This window comes from Haemaphysalis longicornis, unplaced genomic scaffold (assembly GCF_048455015.1).
Source record: "Haemaphysalis longicornis isolate Haplotype H1 unplaced genomic scaffold, Haemaphysalis longicornis Haplotype H1 scaffold_43, whole genome shotgun sequence".
Lineage (NCBI taxonomy): Eukaryota > Metazoa > Arthropoda > Arachnida > Ixodida > Ixodidae > Haemaphysalis > Haemaphysalis longicornis.
The window spans coordinates 1,469,351-1,493,671 of record NW_027526371.1 but is presented as its reverse complement, the minus strand read 5'-3'; the positions used below and the strand labels follow the sequence as shown (position 1 = coordinate 1,493,671).

The window sequence follows — 24,321 nt, the reverse complement described above, 5'->3', positions numbered from 1 at the left end:
TTAGGCGAAATACCCCCTTGTGTAGTAATTTTTCATAGCGTTGATGAGACCAAGGCGGGAACTCACAATGGGCACACCTGAATATTAGTACATACATCATTGTGAGACATTAAGGAAGAGAAAAAATAAATTGCCTCTGACGGCGCCTCTAAAGCATATCAGGCCTAAGCAAGTTTTGAAAATAAATGAAATGGCCGAAACGTAAGGGGAATTTAGACCACCCAAGTGCCGGGTGAATTAAAGCGGAAATCTACTAAGAAACACCACGGGCAGGAGATAGCGCCCGAGGAGACTCCCTTATCTCTTTTGCAAAGTAGGCGAAGGGGTTCGGTTACGAGAAAATGAGTAAGAAGAGAAGGAAACGTTTATGGGAGAGGAAATGGGAATGGGGAGGGCAAGTTTTTGCTGTGATCCTTAGAAGTATGACTCCTTTTCAGACCGCAATTCATTCGGAAAGAACTGTACATAATATGGTATATTCAAGCCGGTAAGAAAATGACGGTTGATAGCTAAGACCAAAAGTTGGCCACCCCAATTTTCTGCATTGCTTTTGGAATGTTAAATGCTGAATTTTTTAAAATGACGCAATAAATGAAACCAAAACAACCACTCATGTTGGACGATTCCGTTGTCTCCTTATAAAGCTCGTTAGTTGTGTCTGTGGCGTCAAATGATTGCATATTTTTGGATTATTTTCCGACCACCATCTGAATTTGATAAAGCCGGGTTGAACATCGAACCTTCCTTTTACAGTTCGACCCAGTAATTCTCGAATAATGTGCCTGAACGTTTTATTGATTTTTCAGTTAACAGCTCTTGGTTATGATGAAGAGTATACAAAAAAAGCCGGAACATGCCAGAAAGGGGCCTGCAATTATACAGAAATTCCTTACGGTTGCTCAGACAGCCATAGGAGGAAGCCACACGTAAGTTAGTATGAAAAACTCTAACTCACGTAATATTTACCCCTGTCATTCCCAAGAAAATCCCTTCCGCCGTTCTCAGTGTGATATTTACTATTTTTATTTTTTGCCGCCTATACTGATCACATCTTACGTACCTTTATCACGTTCTACACCTTTGCTGACATAGTAAATGTCCGGAAAACAGTACACGGCCCAAAAGCGAACAGCCATTTTTGCATGTTTTGCATGAGCGATAGGAAATTTATCCAGGCAAATATCTGAGCCTTCGTTTGCCGGATTCAGGGAGACAGAAAAGCACAGTAGTAATAGTAGCAGTAGTAGTAGTAGTAATAGTAGCAGCAGTGGTCATACAGTAGTAGTAGAAGTATAGCAGTAGTAGTTGTGGTAATAGTAGTAGTAGTAGTAGTAGTAGTGGTGGTAGTAGCAGTAGTAGTAGCAGCAGCAGCACCAGTAGGAGCAGTAGTAGTAGTAGTAGTGGCTGTAGTAGTAGTAGTGGTAGTAGCAGTAGTAGTAGTAGGAGCAGCAGCCGTAGTAGTAGTAGTAGTAGTAGTAGTAGTAGTAGTAGTGGTGGTGGTAGTAGCAGTAGTAGTAGCATCAGCAGCAGCCGCAGTAGTAGTAGTAGTAGTAGTAGTAGTAGTAGAAGTAGTAGTAGTAGTATAGTACCAGTAGTATGAAAAACTCCAGCTACCAGTAGGAGCAGTAGTAGTAGTAGTAGTAGTAATAGTAGCAGTAGTAGAGCAGCAGCAGCACCAGTAGGAGTAATAGTAGTATTGGTAGTAGCAGTAGTAGTAGTAGCAGCAGCAGCCGTAGTAGTAGTAGTAGTAGTAGTAGTAGTAGTAGTAGTAGTGCCAGCAGTGGTGGTAGTAGCAGTAGTAGTAGCATCAGCAGCAGCCGCAGTACTACTAGTAGTAGCAGAATTAGTAGTAGTATAGTACCAGTAGTATGAAAAACTCCAGCTCACGTGGTAATTACTCCTGCCATTCCTAAGAAAATCACTTCTGCTGTTCTCAATGTGATATTTACTATTTTCATATTTTGCCGCCGATACTGATCACATCCTACGTACCTTTTTCACGTTCTACACCTTGCCTGACATAGGGAATGTCCGGAAAACAGTACACGGCCCAAAAGCGAACAGCCACTTTTGCGTGTTTTGCGTGAGCGACAGGAAATTTATCCAGGCGAATATCTGAGCCTTCGTTTCCCGCATTCAGGGCGACACAAAAGCACAGTAGTAAGAGTAGCAGTAGTAGTAGTACCTGTAGTAGTAGTAGTAATAGTAGCAGTAGTGGTCATACAGTAATAGTAGAAATAGTAGCCGTAGTAGTTGTGGTAATAGTAGTAGTAGTAGTAGTAGTAGTAGTAGTAGTAGCAGTAGCCGCAGTAGCACCAGTAGGAGCAGTAGTAGTAGTAGTAGTAGTAGTGGTAGTAGCAGTAGCAGCAGCAGCAGCCGTAGTAGTAGTAGTAGTAGTAATAGTAGCAGTAGTGGTCATACAGTAATAGTAGAAATAGTAGCCGTAGTAGTTGTGGTAATAGTAGTAGTAGTAGTAGTAGTAGTAGTAGTAGCAGTAGCCGCAGTAGCACCAGTAGGAGCAGTAGTAGTAGTAGTAGTAGTAGTGGTAGTAGCAGTAGCAGCAGCAGCAGCCGTAGTAGTAGTAGTAGTAGTAGTAGTAATAGTAGCAGGAGTGGTGGTAGTAGCAGTAGTAGTATGTTCAGCAGCAGCAGCCGCCGTAGTAGTAGTAGTAGTAGTAGTAGAAGTAGCAGTAGCAGTGGTGGTAGTAGCAGTAGTAGTGGTGGTAGTAGCAGTAGTAGTAGCAGCAGGAGCATCCGTAGTAGTAGTAGTAGTAGTAGTAGTAGTAGTAGCAGTGGTGGTATTAGCAGTAGTAGTAGCATCAGCAGCAGCCGTAGCAGTAGTAGTAGTAGCTTTAGTAAGAAAAACTCCAGCTCGCGTGGTGATTACCCCTGTCATTGCTAAGAAAGTCACTTCCTCCGTTCTCAATGTGATATCTACTATTTTTATTTTTTGCCGCCTATAATGATCACATCTTACGTAACTTTGTCACGTTCTACACCATTCCTGACACAGGAAATGTCCGGAAAACAGTACACGGCCCAAAAGCGAACAGCCATTTTTGCATAAGCAATAAAAATTTATCCTGGCAAATATCTGTACCTTTCTTTGGAGCATTGAGGGCGACATAAAAACACAGTAGTTGTAATAGTAGCAGTAGTAGTAGTAGTAGTAGCTGGAGTAGAAGGGGTAGTAGTAGTAGTAGTACTAGTAGTAGTAGTAGTAGTAATAGCAGTAGTAGTAGTAGCAGCAGTAGCTGTAGTATCTGTGGCAGTAGTAGTAGAAATAGTAGTAGCAGTACTTGTAGTAGTAGTAGGATTAGTAGCATTAGTAGCAGTAGTAGCAGTAGTAGTAGTAGTAGTAGTAGTAGTAGCAGCATTAGTAGCAGTCTTAGCAGTAGTACTAGTATTAGTATTAGTGATAGTAGTAGTAGTAGTAGCAGTTGTAGTAGTAGTAGTAGCAGTAGTAGTATTAGTAGTGGTGGTAGTAGTAGTAGTATTAGTAGTAGTAGTAGTAGTAGTAGTAGTAGTAGTAGTAGTAGTAGTAGTAGTAGCAGCAGCAGCAGCAGCAGTGGAAGTGCGTTCAACGCAGGAAGTGGAAATGCGTCCAGCGCACCACATGCGGGGAGTGAGGGGAGATGAATCGATGTGGGTGCGGGGTGCGCACAAGGACAGTGCGGTGTAGGGAAGTGTCTCTGCAACAGCAGCACAATGTGCGCTTCCAGTGGAGTATTGACGGGTGCGCGGGGGTTAGGTTTCTGTGCACCAGGCAGTAATGATTCTGTGCATGGGAGTAGTGAAGTGGGGCATTTCGGGGAGGCCGTGTGTAGGTGTATTAGCTCGCATGTGGTTCGTGTGTAGTTTGCGCACGTTGGAGTACCGTCTCATTAGCCCCAAGGCTGGCTTGGGCTGGTGTCCACAGCAGCATCAAGGGTTGGGCAGGGCAATTATGAATAATCTTGAGGGCATCAACGGAAATGACTAGCTTTATTTGATATCGTATGGTAGTTTGAGACGCAAGTAAACTGTACATACAGAACGACAGAATATGTGCGGATAGGCCTGAAGCCCAGCCGAGCACTATGCATGTGCTAGAAGTGACAGCGAGGGCGCTGTGTAGGCTCCGATGCCGATTTAACTGCTAGGGGAACAATAAGTGAACGGGGGCGGCTGGCACCCTCTCTTCCCGCCGGATCGGTTGCGCATCGTCTCGAGCGTCCCTTCCCCTCTACTAAGCGTTAGATGGTTTTGGGGAGAGGCAAGTGGAGGGCCGAGTAGGTGCCCAAAGAGGATGAAATCGTAATAAAGGCGATTAAATGTCGAGATTGGAGCGCACAGAAAGAGCGGCAGGCACCCAAATCCGCTGCTGGGGCGAGAAAAGCTCATCATGTTGCAGCTAGAACGGAAAGCATGATTTCCACTTTGGGGTTCGGCAATTACCGTGTTGCGGCTGTAAAATCCCGATGTTGTAGTGGCTGAGGAACAACAATGAGATGGTACAGCCGCATTTCGGTAATGTTTAAAGATAAGCCAAAACAAATATAAAGTGATTTCATACCATAAATAAATATCAAATCAAACACCAATGCGCCTTTGTTTACCAGGGTCGTTAAGACATGATTAAATAAAATTAAATGAGCGTACAGGAAGGCTGCTTGAACGAATGCAGCCATTGCTTTGGAATAGTATAAATCGCTGTCAGAAAATTTAGAATCAACTACCAAAACGGCTAAATACCATTGCTCCAATGAGATTCTCCATAATACATCATCTGTGTCGTCAACAGCCTATTTAGGTCCACTGCAGGATGAAGGCCTCCCCCATTGACCTCCACCCGTTTCTGTCCTGTGCTGCCCGAGTCCACTCTTTGCCTCCGAATTTTCTTATTTCATCTCTCTCCATCGAGTTAATGGCCTCCTTTTGCGTCTAGTCCCGTCTCTCGGTGTACATTCTGTTGTCCTTGTGGTCCACCTGTTGCCGTTCGTGTACCACATGGCCAGCCAAATTCTACTTCTTTTTCTTAACCTGAACTATGATATCATCTATCCGAGTTAGTTCCCTAATCCAGGTAGCTCGTTTTCTGTCCCTAAGCGTTACTCCTAACAATATTCTCTCCATGGCACGTTGAGCGGACCTAAGCTTGCTTTCTAATTTTTAGTAATTCGCCAAGTTTCCGCTCCGTATGTCATCACCGGCAGGACGCTTTGGTTGAATACCTTTCTTATTAGGGATAGAGGCATCTTACTTTTCATTATTTGCGAGTGCCTGCCGAATGCACCCCATCCCAGTCTTATTCTGCGCCTGATTTCTTTCTCGTTGTTTGGGTCCGCACTGACCATCTGGCCAAGGTAGTTATATTCTTGTACATGTTCCAGTGTCTCGTCTCCTAGTGTAAAAAAGGCGTGTTCAGCATGTTTATTTTTCATCACTTTATTTGTATTCATGTTTATCTTTAGCCCCACAGCGAGTCTCTGTGATTTTAGTTCCTCAATCATGTTTTGGAGTTGCTCTGGAGATTCACTGACGGAGACAATGTCGTCTGAAAACCTTAAGTGGCTCAGGTATTAGCCTTTTTTCTAAGTTCTCCCATTCAAGCCCCCTGACCACACTCTCCAGACATGTTGAGAACAATTTTGGTGAAATGGTATCTCCTTGTAGCACTCCCCTTCGGATCAGGAATTTATCACTTTGCTTGTGAAGTGTAATTCTGACGGTGCATTCATCATATATGTCGTCTAGAAGTCGCAGGTAGGTCATCTCTAATCCTTGGTCCTTTAAGGCGTCCATCACGGCGTTAATGCTTAATGAGTCGAACGCTTTTTCGTACTCTATAAATATCATGTAAAGTGTTTTGTTATACTCTGCAAATTTTTCTATTACTTGTTTAATGCCATGGATGTGATTCATTGTAGAGTATCCTTTTCTGAACCCAGCATAGTAACTGGGTTGATGGAAGTAAAGGCTGGCGGTTATGCAGCTAACTACTATCTTGGTATCTAGATTGTATACAACCGACCGAAGGCTGATGGGTCTGTAGTTCTTAAGATTTTGTTATCTCCCTTCTTGTGAAATAAAAGCATGTTAGCGTTCAACGCCCTTCTTGTGAATTTAAACTATTTTGCCGTTTTTCCGGGGTTTTGGTACTTTTAAAGTCCTTAAACATACTGAGAATAGTTCAGCAAGATTTTCTAGAATTTTATCTCCACCCTCTTTTAGAAGGTCTATGGTTATGCCGTCGTCGCCTGCAGCTTTCCCTCTTTTCATGCCCTTAAGTGCCTTTTCTACTTCCTCTTTCGTTACTGATGGAAAATCGCAAGCAACACTTGTGGGCCCGCTCCAGCGTCGCTGGCGTATAGCCTGGCGGACAATCGTTCTGCGATTTTTATTACCCCTTCCATATTGTGCGTAATGTTACCCTGTTCATCTCTAAGTGCGTACGTTCTGTCTTTGCCAATAGCCAGCTTCGTCCTTGTTGCCTTCAAGCTTTCTCATTTTCCTTACGTTTCCTCGATGGCCGCCATATTGTACGCACTAACGGCATTTATTTCGCTTTTGTTTATCAATTTTGACAGTTCGGATAGCTCAATTTGATTCACCGTATTCGACAATATGATCTTCTGGCGCTGCGAAATAAGTTTCTTTGTTTGCCTAGTTAGTTTTCCACTTGGCTTAATACATGCTGCTTCTCCATTAGCCGCTGCTGACGCCGTGATTGCTGTGGTTAGGTTATCATGTAGGGTGTCCACACTATTCTCGTTCTGACCGCCTAGAAGCGCGAACTTGTTCTGAAGGGTTATTTTAAACTCCTGCAACCGGTATCTGACTGACCTGAGGCTGGGGTTCTTGCTTTTTACGAGCTTCTTTCTTTCTTTTATGACATTTCCCCTTACTTTGCACCTAACCATCCTATGATCACTGCACCGAAACTTGCTAAGCACCTCCGCGTCTTGCGCAATACCTGGGTTGTCGCTCAGAATGTAGTCAATTTCATTTTTTTGTAATTCCGTCAAGACTTTCCCAAGCCCAATTCCCAGCCTTGCGTTTCCGGAAGAATGTGTTCAGTAGTTTGAGGTTATTTCTCTCTGCAAATCCAACCAGTGTATTACCTCGACAGTTGCGAGTGCCTATTCCAAAATTTTCCACTGATTTTTCTTCTACTCTCTTTCCAGCTACTTTTGGGTTAAAGTCTCCCATTACAATTACGCTTAAACGTAATCCTATATTACGACGAGCAATCACTTATAATGAGAATCACGCAGCACCAGCACTGCCTGATTAAAGTGGTAGCGCTGTTTCTCTAGCAGATTCTTCAGAGGTCTTTTACAGGCACTTCAGTGTCATGTTTACCGAAGAACTTCCTTTGGATGCTCGTATGCTTCTCCGTCTGTTGTTATGTATATTACTTATGACGCGATAATCATACCCAGAAATGGAGTGATGAAAGCAATTAACCGCCTTCCCCTATCCTCCCGTCCGGGGCCAGATAGAATTATTACGAAGCTTTTGAAAATGACCGCTCACACGACAGCCGCTCTATACCGCTAATTTTTCAGCTGTGTTTAGACGGAAGTAGTCTTCCAGATGAATTGAAAAACGCACATGTAACACATGCGTTTTAGCCAGCAGCAAAAACTAATAAAAACAACTGCAGGCCCAATTCCCTAACTCGGTGCGCTGCAAGATGCTGGAAAACACAATATCAAGCCGTGTCATGGCACATTGAGACGGTAAAAATGTAGAATCGGAAAATCAGCACGGATTCAGGTCAGACGATCATGCCAAACCAAACTGTTAAAGTTAATAAACGGTCCTTCATAAATCTGTTCACATCTGCTTTTGCACGGATGCAATATTCGTAAATTTTAAACTTGTTCATCGCGTGCCCGACAACGGACTAATGTTTAGAGTTCTGCAGTTACCAGCTAACGACAAAAATGCACGGTGGATAAAAGAATATTTGACAAACGGGTCCCAATTTATCAACATTATTCAGCGCGTACCTCGCAGCTGCCATGTTGAGTCGGGAGTCCCACAGGGCTCAGTACTTGGTCCTGCCTGTTTCTAATCTACAGTAATAATATAGCATTCGGTCTTGCCTTACCTTTGGGTATTTTTTCTGGTGACTGCGCGCTTTATAATTAGATAACTAACATTGACGACGTCATTAGTACAGGCTAGACTTTTAGGCATTAAGACAACGCGTGTTAGGCGCCCAAAACAGGTAGGCAAAAAGGCGTTTTGTTCATCAAAATTCAGAAAAATATAAAGTAAAATAATCTGAAACGAAGACATGCGTGACCTCTGTCTACGACAGTAAAACCTAAATTATTAATGTTTATGATGGCACAAACGTGCTCCGTGTTGAAGATAGCCGTTCAATTGTCCTCTAAAACGTTTAAACTAGTGGCGATTCATTAGTCTAATTTAACAAGCGCAGTGCGCACATTCTTGTTCAATGGCCACTACTGTTTCCTCGGGCGTCGCATATAGGGAAACAGGCATAAAAAACGAATACTAGAGAGCTGGGAATACTAACTTAAAAAGGCGCTATACTGGTACGTTAAGGATGGCAATAAATGATGCAGTAGGGCTCTTCGATTTACAGTCCCGGACTCACTGCGGACTCCACGAGAAGCGGTCTGGCATTCGCTTCAGTCCTCAGGCTACCCGCGGACTCCCTCCAGTGAGTCCGCGGCTGTAAATTCAAGGGGATCAGTCCCGGATGTCATCTCAGGTCCCGGCGGTCCCGGATGTCATCTCAGGCTGACGTTTTGAAAAGAGATTTCGGTAATGCATCCAAACTCCTGCTTTTCCTCATGTAGACTTTTTGGTCGTTGCTGCGGTAATTTGTAATTATATTAAGCCTGAAAAATCACTGAAACGGCACGCGTCATGTTTAGCATATTAGCAATAAGGCGTGCTTTGCTCCGCGTGGAGGCACAGCCGGCTGCTGAGATCAGACGCAGTGGCAAAATCCGTTATCGTCTTAAGTTGTACCCGAGTAGAGTTGATGTCTGCCTGACGCAATATAAGTAGGACGCATTACAAACAGAGGGAAATAATACGCGCACGCGCGACTATGAATAATAAAGAAATTAATTCGATCATGCATCAGGACCCTCTAAAATTGCTCATAGGGAACGACATCCGAATTGAACCATCAAGACGTACCGACACTGCCAAATACACGTCGACAAACATGAGGAGCGTTTTCAGAAGGTGTTCAGCAGCCGAACAAATTTATGGCGGAAAAGCTCGTTTTAGATCCTACGGGCATTGCGAATTTTAAGACGTAAGGAAACGCAGCTGCGCAATGATGTTTCGCTGTTGGCTCATCTGCTAAGAAATGCATGTTCGGTCTCAAACGTTGCTTTAAAAATTGAGCTGGAGTTTAGTATGCTTACTCAAAGTAGGATGCGGCTGCTCATATTTGAAGAAATGCGCCTGGAGAGCACGCGGGAAGTGGTCGAAGAATCGCGGTGAAAATTGTGGAGCAAAAGCAACTACCCCCCCCTCCAGACTTTTTATCCAAAATTGCGCCTCTTGGCAACAAGTATCAGCGTCCCATTCCACTGGTGGTAGCGGTTGTTTCCAGGTAGGTGGGTGAAATAGAGAACTAGGTTTAACCATATAGATTTCTGAACAGACAATGCTGCCCGGTAACGTGACTAAGCATCTATAACTGCACCCAGAAGTGAAACGTGAGGCAAAATAGTGTTTATATAAGCGCCGGTATTGAAAATAGGCATTTAGGGGCATTTAGGCACAAACGTCAAAATAGGCATCTATAGGCAATATAAACACAAAACAAAAGCCCCCCTTAACCCGTAATTTCTGGTCATATATCAAAATGGCACGATAAGAGTGCAAAGAGCACAATAGGCGTTTGCCTAAAATCCGTTCTCTGGTCATTAGTACACAGCATGACTTGATCAAACTTGAAATGGTGCAACAGATGACCAATGGAGGTTAAGTTATCCAAAAACAAACACATGACATTTTCTTCCTTCTTAGATACTCATTCCAATCACTATTTTGTTAAAAATTTTCGAATTCAAACAGTTTTGACATGTTGATATCTGGGTATCTTTTTTTACTTCCGATCTGAGCTACATCACTCACAATGAACGCATACCTAAGAAGGCCCAAAAAAACTTGGGTTTCTGAAAGTCCGCCTTTTTGAAACTAACGACCATACCAAACAGCAGGTGTACATTTCTTTGATAAGGTCGTCATTAGAATATGTGTGTGTATTTGGCATCTACACAAGGCCAGCTTCATTAACCCCTTGAACCCGTGCAGAACAGAGCTGCAACATTCATTTTGCTTTCTTACTCGCCTGATATTAGCGTTTGTGATATAAATCGTTGTCTTTATTTCCCTAATCAGAACACCCAAAAGACGTTTTCATGATCGTCGTCTTTCACTTCCTTCACTACTCCCTTTAAGTTTATACAAAAACTTAAAGGGGCCATGAAGACAAAACACATGGTTGCTTTATTCAAAAGATTTGATTTTTTATAGTTCGCCCAGCGGTTGTCGGGCCGGAAACGATGCTTTATTCCTCGTGAAATTAAACAATTGCAGGAAAAATGGTAAAATCACCTTAAATTGTGTTTAGTGATATCAGCGACAACGTGTGTTGGGCAGGTATTGAAACGATCATTAGTAAGGTGACTCGGGCGACCGTAAATCCCAAAGGTGTTTTGCTGCGTTGTTTAAAGTTCTTAATACAAGATGGCGCCTCGATACTGCTCAGGACCGCTATCCGCAATGGCTCTGTTTTGAGGGAGTTTGTATATGAATAATTTTTGTTACGGCTGAAAGTAATTGTTTCTTGAAATGTTAGGCATTCTCGACAGACTCACAGAACACAATGTCGCTTAGGCCAGTTGGCCTGTGTGAGCTCAAGGCGGCAGTCGCCTGTCCAGCTTTACCCGGAATATTGGGTGCAGGACACAAATGGTGCTTCTATACGTGTGCATTCATAACTTCCGCTGTTTACCATACCATTTTTACTGCTATAAAAATATGCATTATATTTAAGCGTAAAAAGCTTGTTTGGCAAGCTTGTAAGCCCTGCCAACTTGCGTTTGCTTTTCATGGCATCAGCTAATCGCGCAGCTTCCAAAAACGTGTCATAGGTTCTAGTGCGAGAATTGTGGTAGCTGGTCGCATGGCGATTCTCTTTTTTCCTAATTATAAAGCTTATTTATTTAGAGTTTGAGGTAAAAGTGGTGTGAGTGTTATTGTAGCGAGGCAATCTTTCAAAAGAACCAAATCTGCCTTTTGTTTTCATGGTAACTAAAGCAAAAAAGGCCATGAGGAAGAGAGATAAATGAACGATATAGTCTGTAAATCACTACTCATTGTACTGTAGTATTTTGTTATGTTCTTTGTGTTAACACTCTCTCCCCATACCAATATGGGTCACGGGCGCTTGGGGTGGAAAAATAAACAAATAAATATTTCGACGAAACAGGAAAGCGGACCATGAGTTGGGAATTTGGCACATGGTAACGATCCCCAGGTTGTCGAAATTAATCAGGAGCTTTTTACTAGTTAACCTCATAGCCGATGCGGAGCTTCGGTGCGTTGAAATCTCGAGAATCTCTTTTCTCAGATGTTCCGCACCATGGCTCCCTCCACGTTGCCCCTATTGTGATTTCTGTGTAGCTACCGGAGTCCAAATTCTCATAAGACTTCTTTTACTCTCCGTAAAATTCCCTCACTTGAACGCGCCTCAGCACTAGCACTGTGAATATCGGGTCTACGCTATATCACTCTGCATCACTTCCGCGCTGAAAAAAAATTATCCCCGCTTTACAGACTAAGCGTCGCGAACGCTGGCGTTAACTGCGAAGCTGTTACGCAGATAGCGGGAGACTTTACCCATTCCTGAACATTCCATGAACGACCGACAAGCGCACTCGTCTTTACTCCATTTCATACATTGTGTGCAACGCTGCCAAGGCACGAGAGGGTTATTGGGCGCTTCCTGCGATGATGAAATTAGGGCTGATGGCTTATCGAGGCAATAAATATAGATATTTGGTGAATGCAGTTATTATATTTCAGATTTCCTTAGTTTTGTCTGGACAGACAAAGTTTTTGTACGTTTACTGCTCCACTATTTTAAGGTATTTTGTTTCGGTGTCTGTAAAAGACGAAGTCCGAGGTGGCGCAATGTGTCCAAACAGAATCCTGCGATACGAGCGCGTACAAACTTTGAACTGGCGACGCAACGGTTTCGCCACTCCCGGGCCTTTTATTTCAGCCATGTAGAGTGTGTAATTTGTTCACGCCTATTTTATTTTCTTACCTTTATAAGAGCGAAGCTGGCTATGTCTAGGATCTAGGAGATTACCTGGGGAAACAGAGCGATGTAGAAAAAATTCGCACGCGACATTAGCGACACTTTGCTGTGCTCACACCGAAACCCTACAACCGCACCAAATCTTCAGAGCATCAAAAAAGTCAGAAAGATATATTGCCCTTCTCCCTGTAATGAAGAATGACCAGCGAAGTTCCGGTACCAAGCTTCAACATGAGCGGCAACATGTCTTGAGGGGGCGGGGGTAATCCGAGGAGTGCACAAGACAAAACACGCTTTTTTGTAGTTTCTGATTGAGCATAACTCCCAGTTAATTACCTGAAAGAAACTTGGAAAGACTAATGGTATTCTTACGGGCAAACATAGGCCTGTTCGTCTCCCTCCCTTGAAAGCTCACGTGTTGACAGTAAGCATGAAGTTTACCATATTTACAAGTGCTCTGACAACTCTGCAATTCCGAGAAGTGAATGAAGCTCCGCTTTATGTAAGATTATTTTTAGGAGCTAATTATCATATATAACTTGTTTTGGAGTAGCTGCGATAATGTAAGAATTACAGCAATTTTCTATAGCCACGCTCCTTCCGTAGGCAGCCTTGTATTGAGGGCATATCTCAATTCCCTTATTCTTACAACTGCGCTGAGAAAAAATTAACTGTGACAAGTAAATGATACTCGGCGTAATGATACAGTCGTCTTATCGTCTAAAATTTATATAATTGATGTTGGGATAGCTTTAACGAAGAAAAGAATTTGGGCCGTTTTCTGGTCTCCTACGCATTCCGTAGACAGACATGCAAAACTGTGCAACACTCATTGCGAAAAAGACATCTTACAAAGAACAAGCTCACACCGATCCTCTTAAATTGGGCTTCACCTCAAAAGACAAATGCATGGCTGGGAAAACACTGTCCATGGGAAATATAAGCCGCCCAGTATCAAAATATAAAGACCGTAGGACGTTTTTTTTTATTTTTTATGAGCTTTATATACGGTGAAAGTGTGGGCACAGTTACAGTTATGCAATCCTGGGGATGTGAATTTCCGCCGCACAGTGCCGCATGTGCCTCGTCAAGTTCTTTAACAGCCTTAAGTCGACGTGTGCAACCCGTACGGCAAGCCGGGTCACGGAGCAGGCGTCTGCATCAACCCCAACCGGGGTAATTGCAGGGGCTGCGGAGCCGAAAACCCGGGCGGAGAACACCAATGGAAACCGAGGTGCGGCCTGTGCATCGGTAGCCACGTCATTGGCGACAAGAGCTGCAAGCACAAATTCAAATCAAATTAAATCAAAGTTTATTGAAGAATTGGTACAACTTTGACAATGTTTGTGGTCACTCTGTGCCTTTCCAAGTGCGTTTCCTGGGGTGTTAGAGGATCCGGGAGCGCAAACAACAGCGGTTCAATCGTGAGACCGCTGCGGCGGCACCGATGACGTCGACTGCCAGACGGGTGCCGGCGACCTCCGCAGCGCCCTCGTGCTCGGCCAGCAGCAGCGGCAGCAGCTAGAATCTCGACGCCAATCCGAGCAGGTCGCAATCCAGGAGGCTATCTTGTTGTGGTGCCAAGAGGAGCCGCTCTAGCCGCCCGTCGCAGTCCCGGAGCCAACGCGGTTCGAGCAGGTCGCAATCCAGGAGACGACCGAGATCCGGACGTGACCGTTGCGGCCAGCCGGTGCGCCTGCAGTCTTCTTCCTCGGTGGATCGAGCCCGGGGCAGGCGGAAAATGCCGCCAACGTCGTCTAAGAACGCTCGGGTAACGCCTAGGGCACTGCCAGCGCACATAAATAGGAGGATAAACAACATTTTAAGGGAAAACAAAGAAATTAAGGAGCCGCTCGACCAGTTCACACATGCTACCGCGAACATGGCCGAAAAAAATAGGAGACTTGGGGCGGAAACCGCTTCGCTTAAAATACAGAGAGATCAGCTCTAGTCGCAGAGGGAAACAAGCCCATCGAGCACCAAGCGTACAATGTCTCCGTCCTCTCGGGAGGACGAGGGGGAAGACAAACTCGAGGCCGTCATGCAAGCCTTGAGAAGTGAATCCTAAGGCCTCAATTTCGTGTTCCAACGTATGGCCACGATGGGGAGTATTATGGCGGCAGATATTCCAAGAAACGCTGCTCGACCAAACGACGCAACAGGATTACCTCACTTGTCGATATGCCCAAACCCAAAGGGACCCCGCAATGCCCAGTAAAACAAAAAACATTCATATGTAGTAGTAGAACTGCGCTAGCATCAAGCAAAGGAGAGCCACATTACCGGAAAATTGAGAATCGCCACCCGAGAAACCCCAGGTAATCGTCCTACAAGAAACACTCTGCGAAACCCTCAAAACTCCAGTATATCGAGCCGTCGCGGCTAGAAAGCAAAGAAAGACAGGGCTTGCCACGCTTGTACGTACGGAAGCTCCACACCAAAACCACGAGCTCAAGATCAATTCGGCCAAGCTCGGACACATCATGATCTAAATTACCCCAAACATCAAGTGGAGCACACCGCTTTTTATTCCCAACATTTACGACTCCCCGTCTGACTATAAACAACATTTAAACACGCTAATATCCAAGGTTGCAACGCTAGCGAGGGATGTCCCCATTGTCATGAAAGCTGATTTCAAGGCGGCGCACGAGGCCCGGGGTTATCAGGAAACAACGGTGCAGAAAAAGGGCGCTAGGCTCCTACATGCGGTCACGGACTGCTTGTTTAGCTTGATAACGGGGCCCAATTCCCTACGCGGATTGAGACTTACAATTGGGAAATACAACACCGGACCTGATCTTCATAAACAAAATTCAAGAGGGCACCTGGCGCAATACTCTGGAGAACTTGGGAAGACACCATTTCACGTTGACCACTACCCTTCTGGTGGTGGCGCAAAAGCCCAGGCAACATAAGACCGTTGACTGGGCGCGTTTTCACAAGACCCGTAAGGAAGACCAATCCGAATACGAGACTCTGCAGGATCTTCTCGACAGGCTTAAGACGGGTGTCCCAACGAGGCACCACCAGATATCACGCACATGGACGCCAAACTCGCGAACCTGCTTGAGGCGAGAAATGCAATTGAAGCAAAATGGCGCAAGCAGCGGTTCAATAGACAACTGTGGAAGAAGATTACGGACTCCATTGCAAGATAGAAGAACACGCAGTCACACTCAAGACACAGAAATGGAACGAGCTATGCGCCCTCAAAGACGGTCGCATGCGTATGGGTGGAAAGTGGAATCTGATCAAGAAGCTCATCGACGACAAACAGCCAAAAGGCAATCAACAAAGTCGCACTCGACAAACTCTTGCACAACCACCAAACGTAGCCATGACGGGCGAAGATATTTTCGACAAATCAGCGAGCATCTACCTCTCGGTGGGTCAGAGCTCAGATAAAGACCCGAAATATTAAGGGGAAGAAAACGAGGTGCTTGACGGTCCAAATACGGGGCAGGAAGTCTGGGCGGCTCTACAGGAGCTGAACAGCCGTTCTTACCGTTGCCTGACGGTGTCACCAACCACATGCTCCGTACCCTGGACACCAAATTGGTCAATACCCTCACGGAAGAAGCGAACACGGTAAGGATAACTGGCCAAGTTACCGAAATTTGGAAAGAAGCAACGGTCATTGTGATTGTCAAATCGGGAAAGCCTCTAGCGCCCGAGAACATGAGAAGGATCTCAATGACGTCTTGTATCGGCAGTCATCGAACACATGGTAAGCGCAAGGATGTCACGTCACACCGAGAAAGAAGAGATCTTCTCGAACAACATGGCCGGCTTTAGACCCGTGTTATCCACGCAAGACGTAATGTTGCTCCACAAGCACCAAGTCCAGCAAGTTTATTCGATAGACGTCAGGGGCCTCCTAGCCCTCTACCACACGAAAGCCTTCGACAAGATTTCTCAACAGTACGTGCTGAAGATGATAACAAAACTCAACCTCGGAAGAAACTTTCACTCATGCATAAGATCCTTCCTCAGAGACCAGACGGCCTTCTTAAAACTCGGCCAGGGACGGTCGAAGGAGTACGGACTCACTCCGAGTACGGGCACCCCGCAGGGAGCAGTACTGTTACCGCTGCTGTTCAATCTCGTTATGTGCCTGACTCGAGCTGGGACGTATCCCCGGAATCAGTAACGTCCTGTATGCGCATGACATCACGGTCTGGAGCCGCGGTGGTTCGGAAGCTCAGACGGAAGAAGCCCTGCAAACGGCGCTGGAGATCACAGAAGAGTACCTGCAGGACACGGGACTAAAACGTTCTCCGGGCAAGTCGAAACTCCTGTTATACCAGTCCAACCGTAAGGGCGGAGGAAGGCAACCGCGCCAGAATCAATCGGCCATCGAGCTGCGCACGAGCGACGGTTCCGCCATACCGAAGCTCGACGTCATCAGAATACTCGGTATGCTCAAAGTCGGGGGAACACCAAGACCACCGACAACTTAACTGGTAAAACGGAACCGACGATCCTACTCATGATGCCCGTCTCCAACCGGAGGTGCGGCCTCTCCGAGCTCAACCTCCTGTAACTGCACTACTCCTTCCTCATGAGCCACATTAGCTACTTGGCGGGTGCCCGCGATTGGTCCCGCACGGAAGAGAATAAAGTCAATACGCTCATAAGGAAGAGCATGAAGAATGTGCTCGGCATCCCCATATCCTCAAGCATGGAAAGGTGGGAGCAATTGGGCATCCATAATTCATTGGTAGGAATCACAGAAGCGCAAAGAACCGCGCAAGAACAGAGGATGAAAGAACATTCTTTGAGACATCGGCTACATGCGGGAAGATTTTGTGGATCACACTGCACAGGTTCCCGGAACAGGGAGCGAAACGTTCCAGGTAGACTTGCTACCGAGGGATGTACATCCCCAACATAACGAGGGGAGAACGCGAGCCAGGGCCGGAACCATCTTACAACTCACAAATAAAGAATCGGCCGAAGCACTGTTCATGGACATCTCCCAGTACGGCCGCCCCGGCAGGTTTGGCATGACAGCGGTGGATGTCAAAGGAAACCTCATCGCCTCGGCATCCTTCTATGCACCAAAGGCCACTACGGCTGAACAAATCGCTTTAGCCATCGCCATTACGGAAACCCGGTTCAAGCAAATCTACACGGACTCCCGCTCGGCGATAAGAGCCTTCATCAAAGGAACTATTGCCAAAGACACGGCCAAAATTCTACAGGGAAGAAAATAAAAGCCGTTCCAATAACATCACATGGTTCCCGGCCCACAAGGGCCACGGAGTCCACGGCACTCTTCCCAACGCCCACGAGTTCACTCACGATCGCGCGCAAGAAATCGTCAGCCGCGGCGATCGAGCAGGCCGAGCTCCCGAGATTACCAGAGAGTTCCGAGACGCGTTACTCACTTTCAACAAGGTAGTCACACACTACCAACTTACACGAAGAACACTACCACTTGTCAACCCTGCCCTCACACACCTTTAGAATGCTTCAGACCGGTTCCTTCCCCACCCGGAGCCGGTTTATCTTATTTCACAGGCTAATGACCTTCATTGTCGCCTCTGCGACGCAGCTCACTGTAACTTAGATCATATTGTTATGGCAGTGCCCTGCGTTACAAATGACAGTGAACTCACCACAGAGGAAGAATGGGCCATGGCGCTCCACAGCGAAGACTACTACACTCAACTCCGGGCTGTCAAGAAGGCCTGCGTTATTGCGCAGGCCCTAAATTTAAGGTGCGGCCCACGTTTACTCTGAACGGTCCTGTAGACCGCTAAGCTTGACCTTCCGGACTTAATAAAGTTCAATGTCTGTCTTTCTTTCTGTATGTAACTCGATTGAGCCACCCTGCCAAACAGAAACAGAAGTTGCACAATAGGTTTATATACGCACAGCCAAATCAAAACGTTCAAGCTCGGTGACAATGTTCATTCTTGTCAACATTGTTGAAGAAGAATGAAACATTACACAAATATGAGGTAGAAAATCAATACATAAATGATCTTTGCCGTGTTGCTTCATTAAAAACTCATGTATGCTTGATTTTTGCGATAGCAAATGAAATACTACATCCACTGCAGGAAACAAAATTCACCCAGTCAGCTGCTGTCGTCCGCGTCATGATAGCTTTGGGGGCATTTTAAAAAATGAAACGGAAGCAGTTAAGAAAGTTTCTACTAGATTGCTTCCGCATTCCGCTTGGAACGCACATGGAGAAGGGCAACGTCGTTCCCTAAACGTTGAAGTAGGGTGCCGCCACCCACGCGCGTCTCCGCCGTACGGCAGCGCTGGCATCGAGGACCCCCGGCCTGGAGTAACTGAACGCGGTAAATTTAAATTGACTGGAGCCAACCTACAGCTTGATTTCCTTGAGAAGAGCGCGATGGAAAGGAAACAGGATTTCTTTAGATTGTAAAATAAGCACTAAAAACACAAAATCAAAGTATCAATTAAAAAAAAACTAAGAAAGAGCGTTAGACAAACATATCAAAAGTCAGGCATCTGTTGGGCAGGAATAAATGATCTAATGTTTTTGCGAGGGTCTTATAAAACAGAAGGCTGTCCGCGAAAACGATAGAGATTAGCTGCTATTCTGCCTATGCGTGGGCGAGTATGGACCACAGTAAAGAAGTGCCTGATTTGTGTGTAGTTCTATATCACCAAGAGAAATTCAGTTTGTGTCCACTGGTATCATCATCATCGTCAGTCGTAGGTATACCTTATGCAGTTGAATCTTAGTTTTCTGTTCTCCCTCCTGTAAATTTACTTCAAGCTTCTTCCGATCAAACCAATAAATACCTAACTAATAATTTACTTGAATCACTAGCTAAGTAACAATCTAAGTAACTCCAGCTTCAATAATGCTGCTCAAAACCCTGCTTTGTTTTCTTATTTACACCGGTTGCGACAAAAGACTAGGAGGCCTTATACTAGAGGAGAGAAGGGATGGTAGATGAGACTCTTCGCGGTGTGTGCTTTTTTGTGGGTTCAAGATTATACAGTCAATGTTCAGAACTTGCAAGGGTGCCTACCTTCCGCCTGTTAATTAACAGGTGCCGCAACAGTCAACTGGTTATTCACGTTCCTGAAACGTGCGTCTGATTTCAGCCTTGGGAAACCTCATAGAACGTTGCACATAAAACAAAGCGGCGCCATACGTCAAGATGGTATGGTGCGTTAAAAGTATACGCCTTTAGCTCGAGATTCAACACTAGTTGGTCCACGGATTTTATTAATAAGTTAATTTCCCACCACGAATGCATGATGCACCGGAACTGCAGAAGGAACAGGTGCAATGCCCATTTAACAAAGCCAAAGAAACCCCTCTTCTCTGATATTCTACGCAGGGCAGCAGCCGTAGCATGACCACGGTCTAACTGTAGTAAGCAATAATACGTGCACTATAACCTGTCCAATTAAAATAAACATGCGGTCGTGCTGTAACAACATTCCTTTGAAAAGGCTAAATATACACCCCAGCAAGCAGTCTCAGTTGTTTCGGTAACAATGCCACAAATTTATGAGTTTTAAAGAAAAAACATAAAGCAATACATAATAAAACAAATGAAAAATGCACAATCATCAGATCTAAATAAATTCCACAATGAAAACAATTGTGATAATGTAGTTTGCCAAGAATTCCTATTAAAAGGTGATGTTTCTCAAGTTAGTCTCTTTTTAGTGTACTTGAACATAGGGTAAATTAACGCCAAACGTGCCAGAACGTGCCATCTGCGATTACACTACAAACTATCACGGGCGATCACTTCCCTACACTATTCGTTCTCGTAAGCAATTTTTGGAGAAAAAAAGGTTTTCTTTTTGTTACAGAAATTTGAATATCGCGGCTGTGACTAAAACTTAAATTGGGAAAAATAATTGGCAAGAAGAAAATATCATGCAGAGAGCGCTCAAAAAAATTCAGTTGATATGAAAGGAACTGTATTTCCTTACTACAACGCAATGACAGTTGCTAGTGTCTGTGAAAATGGGCACTGCGGGGAAGCAATGTGGTGTTTATGTGCCATATGTAGACATCTTTTCCCAGATGTTAAATATTTTTTTCACAGACAATGCAGTTGCATATTTTATTTATATTATTGACATTTAGTGCGGGAAATAAATAGGGGAGTTGAGAATGGAGTAGTACCCGCGCGGTAAACAAATTAACATTGAAAAATTTGCAATATTGCTCATGTTCAAGCGCTTATCGCAGTGTGTGGCGTCAGTATAAAAATAGAAGCTTGGCCTCATTTAAAACGGTGTACAAAAGTAATTTGTTTTCGGATGTTTAATCGGAGTACTTTTCGTTTTAAGCGAGCAAACTTTTTTTTTTCAAGCGTGAGAAAAGTAAATTGCCGCAATCTTGTGATTGAACAATGTGCACTTTCCTTTACTTAGTACAATTTCAGAAAAGATTTTTTTGTGTTCACGGGTCCCAGTCTGAGATAAATGTTTCCTGTAAAGGTATACATATAAGTTTGTATATGCAGGGAACAGATATTCCAATTGGGTGCGCCTTCATTTGCAATCCCGACGGCAAAGGTCAAAAATATGGGTACTATCCTGTTAACACATCGTGTTTGGTAAGTTGCTTTATTTTTTATCGCGTTACATTAGACATTCACTCATTCATCTTTATTTTTTCCTGCCCAGCAACAGCGAATGGCGCTAGTCTGTGCTGCACAAAACAGAGAAAAGAAAATTAGACGGAAATTTCATTCGAATAAAGGGAAACGTGAACACATGAGATACTATAACGTCGCAAGAGCCAGTTTAAGTGCTGATAGATTATTGCCAAAACATCAACATCATTTGACATCATACCATTATATAAGTTAGACAGTCGTTCCACCGGAGAACAAATTTGTTTGAATTGCCGAAATGGCTTATAAGGTACCCGCAATGTACTGATGACGTCAAGCTGTCGCAGTCGGTCGCATGATCTAAACAATTACATAGACATACTAAATAGTTATCTTTACTTCCCTTGAATAGTGTAACCAAGTGCAATTTTTCCCAGATATTTCCATACTTGTAATACACTCTTCGATCTAAATGCCTGTCCTAAACAATTCTGAGGAAGCGTCGTTCAACAACTTCAATCCTCGCATCCGGGGTTGCATTCAAGTTACAGAATACGACCAACCCAAAATGGAGTTCCGGAATAACTAAGGGTACAAACAAATGTTTAAAGGACGATACATTATGTATAAAGCACGTGATGCCGAATAGTACTCCTTTATGACGCTCTAAAAACTGATTGAACGTGCATATGAAAGCATAGCGCGAAATCGACAAGAATTCCTAGGTCAAGAAGCCCACAAGGTCTTCTTAAGACTCAGTGATCTAACGTGGTATCGTGTACTACACTTGTTCATTTCGGGGTTAAACTTCTTACATGTGTTTTTTTAAATTTATTAATATATGTGACCTGGAAGTTCTGCTAATAGACAATCATAATTATTAGGCATGACGTTGAAAATGTGCCCTGGCCTCGTGATGCATATGCCGTATCGTTTTGTATTGTATGCTGACACAGTGAAATATAACCTTGAAATATACTGTTTCAAGCTCATTGCCCGTAAAGGAAGCTATTTATTGAAATATTAAAAAAAACAAGTTGGTTCGGGGCAAGGGTTGGACGTGGAGAGCATAAACGGTTTCGGCCAGAATAATACACTTTTCCCGCAAGAAGTGGGTGCTTTGGTTCACTGGGAAGATTAACAATGCCACCAGTGATGAAATTATTATTATTAGCCACATTTCGGTATGCCTGTGCTATCCATACAGTGGTGGACTGTGAAGCTATGTACCTCAGTGGCAGTTTGGAAATGTGTGCACTCACAGACGCAAGCTTTAGCAAAATATGGAAGGCAACAAAAAAAAAAAATGCCGCATTGAGAGGGAACGTGCAGTAGCGGTCTGCAGCCAACCTCCCTGGCTGCAGCTGGCTGCAGATAACCACCCGCCCTCCCTTCTTACAGCCTGCACAACCTCAACCATTGTGACGCGAAGATTACACGCCACACATGTATTCCTCTATTGACGAAGACATTGTCGCAACCGAAGAAGACGTGATCACAGTAGGCCCGTCAGACTTAGACGAAGGTCCACCTTGAAATTAAGTGTGATGCTTTCCGAATCCCATGAGTAAGCAGTCATAAGTGTCTCCCGGAAGTTTTGTGCACATTTATAAATCCGCGCATTCCGGCCTGATTGCGCCTGTTTCGTGTGACGGGGAGTCACGAGTGTACGTTTATGGAAACAAACAAACAAACAAACAAACAAACAAACAAACAAACAAACAAACAAACAAACAAACAAACAAACAAACAAACAAACAAACAAACAAACAAACAAACAAACAAACACAAACAAACAAACAAACAAACAAACAAACAAACAAACAAACAAACAAACAAACAAACAAACAAACAAACAAACAAATAAATAAATAAATAAATAAATAAATAAATAAACAAACAAACAAACAAAATAGAGAACCTATTGTACTTGTGGCACGATGGAAAGTTACGCCCCTCAGTTGGATCAAAATTGAAACATTGAACGCAATACTGGACGCAATACAGATTTAAACAATCAGAGGATAGTGTTGCTTTATAAAGCCAAACATTGGTTAGTTTATAGCTGGTAATGAATGGCTAGTGGTTAATCTCTATTGTGTTTAGATTTCTGCATGTCTTTAAACACCCTGCACGCCAGTGCAAGAATCCCGCACTTCACACATGCGCCCATAAGAGCAGTACTTGGACTGTTAAATGCTGAATGACTACAAATGGCGGGAAAGGAGACTTTGAAGGCTGCGAACGTGCTCTCTACTGCATGCCAAGAAATGATGCGGACTACGGTTGCATAAGAAAATTCGTTACTGGCATCATGTCATGATTCACAAAGCAACACCGCCCGATGCCTTGGTCATCCGACTGGGCGCACGCTCCTGACGTCCCTCTAGATGTCCCAAGAAAGAGTAGGTTCTTGCGCGCCCGCTTCCTCACACTGCCCCTTAGCGCACCGAACTACCTCGCGGCCCCCTTCTCGCCACGAGTACAGCTACTCACGCGGCGGGTGGGAGTTCGGCGGGCTAAGGGTGTTGGGGATTGAGCTGACGGCGAGGGGCGCGAAGCGTCCCCACAAGGCTTTGACTGCGCCAGACTTTGGTCATGTTTTAATGCAGAGTTTTCTAGCTCTACCAGCCAACGGTTCTTTCGTGGCGTGCAGGACAAGAAACTCTCAATGCGGTTGGGGAGGCGGAGTGCGCTTTTCACTCACGGAGGACAGTGTAGATGGTGCGGCGATAGAGCGTTATTACCCCGTGTTTCCCGTGCTCACCCCGCCGGGCGCGTCGGACGGACCGTTCTGTCGGCTTTGTCATGTGATTTAGCGACGGTGTTAGGCCTGTTTTGGCGCAGCTTCGCGTCCATTGCGCGCTTACTTCGAGCGGCTTGATTAACTTGTTCGACCGCACCACCTGGGTAACCCGGACCGGACGTAATGCAGTGGTCGTACGCAAAGATACGTTCAGGATTGGTTTGCAGGAGGGGAAAACAAAATGTAGAGACCACTTACAGACATCTGGCCGCTAGAGAAACGCCACCTTTTGCACACTGCTTGTCACGAATGGGACTGCGTTTTCTGAATTGCTGAAAACAAATTCGGTCGAGTTTTAGGAAGCATTACAAAAGACCAACAGAGCAACTGGTTCTCATCAATAGCGACATGAAAGCTCCCTCGGCTTTCTCGCAATTCTAAAACTAGCGAAACCATTTAGTTTAAATCTGTATAGATGGGAATCACTAAGCTTACATGTCGCACTGTTTCGGTGCCTGCGCTTGTGTCACGCGATGGTGTAGCCCCGAGCTAGGACATCAGGATGGCTAGGTTCCGCTGTCTCACCCTTCGAAAGACGCTCCTATCTAGTGTATTTCTGCCGACGCACGGCAGGGCCCGGCTAGAGCGGTAGCGTCCGCCGCTCTAGCGCGGCCGTGGCCGACGCTG

The 24,321-nt window shown here is 44.8% G+C and overlaps 1 long non-coding RNA gene across 1 annotated transcript in view; it reads left to right on the top strand.

The window, feature by feature from the left end:
• LOC144137651 (uncharacterized) overlaps positions 1-24,321 on the top strand; it is a 73,381-nt gene that overhangs the window by 24,723 nt on the left and 24,337 nt on the right. The window contains exons 2-3 of the long non-coding RNA XR_013315700.1: positions 807-926; positions 20,796-20,888. This is a non-coding gene — a long non-coding RNA (uncharacterized LOC144137651). The remainder of the gene's footprint in view (positions 1-806; positions 927-20,795; positions 20,889-24,321) is intronic.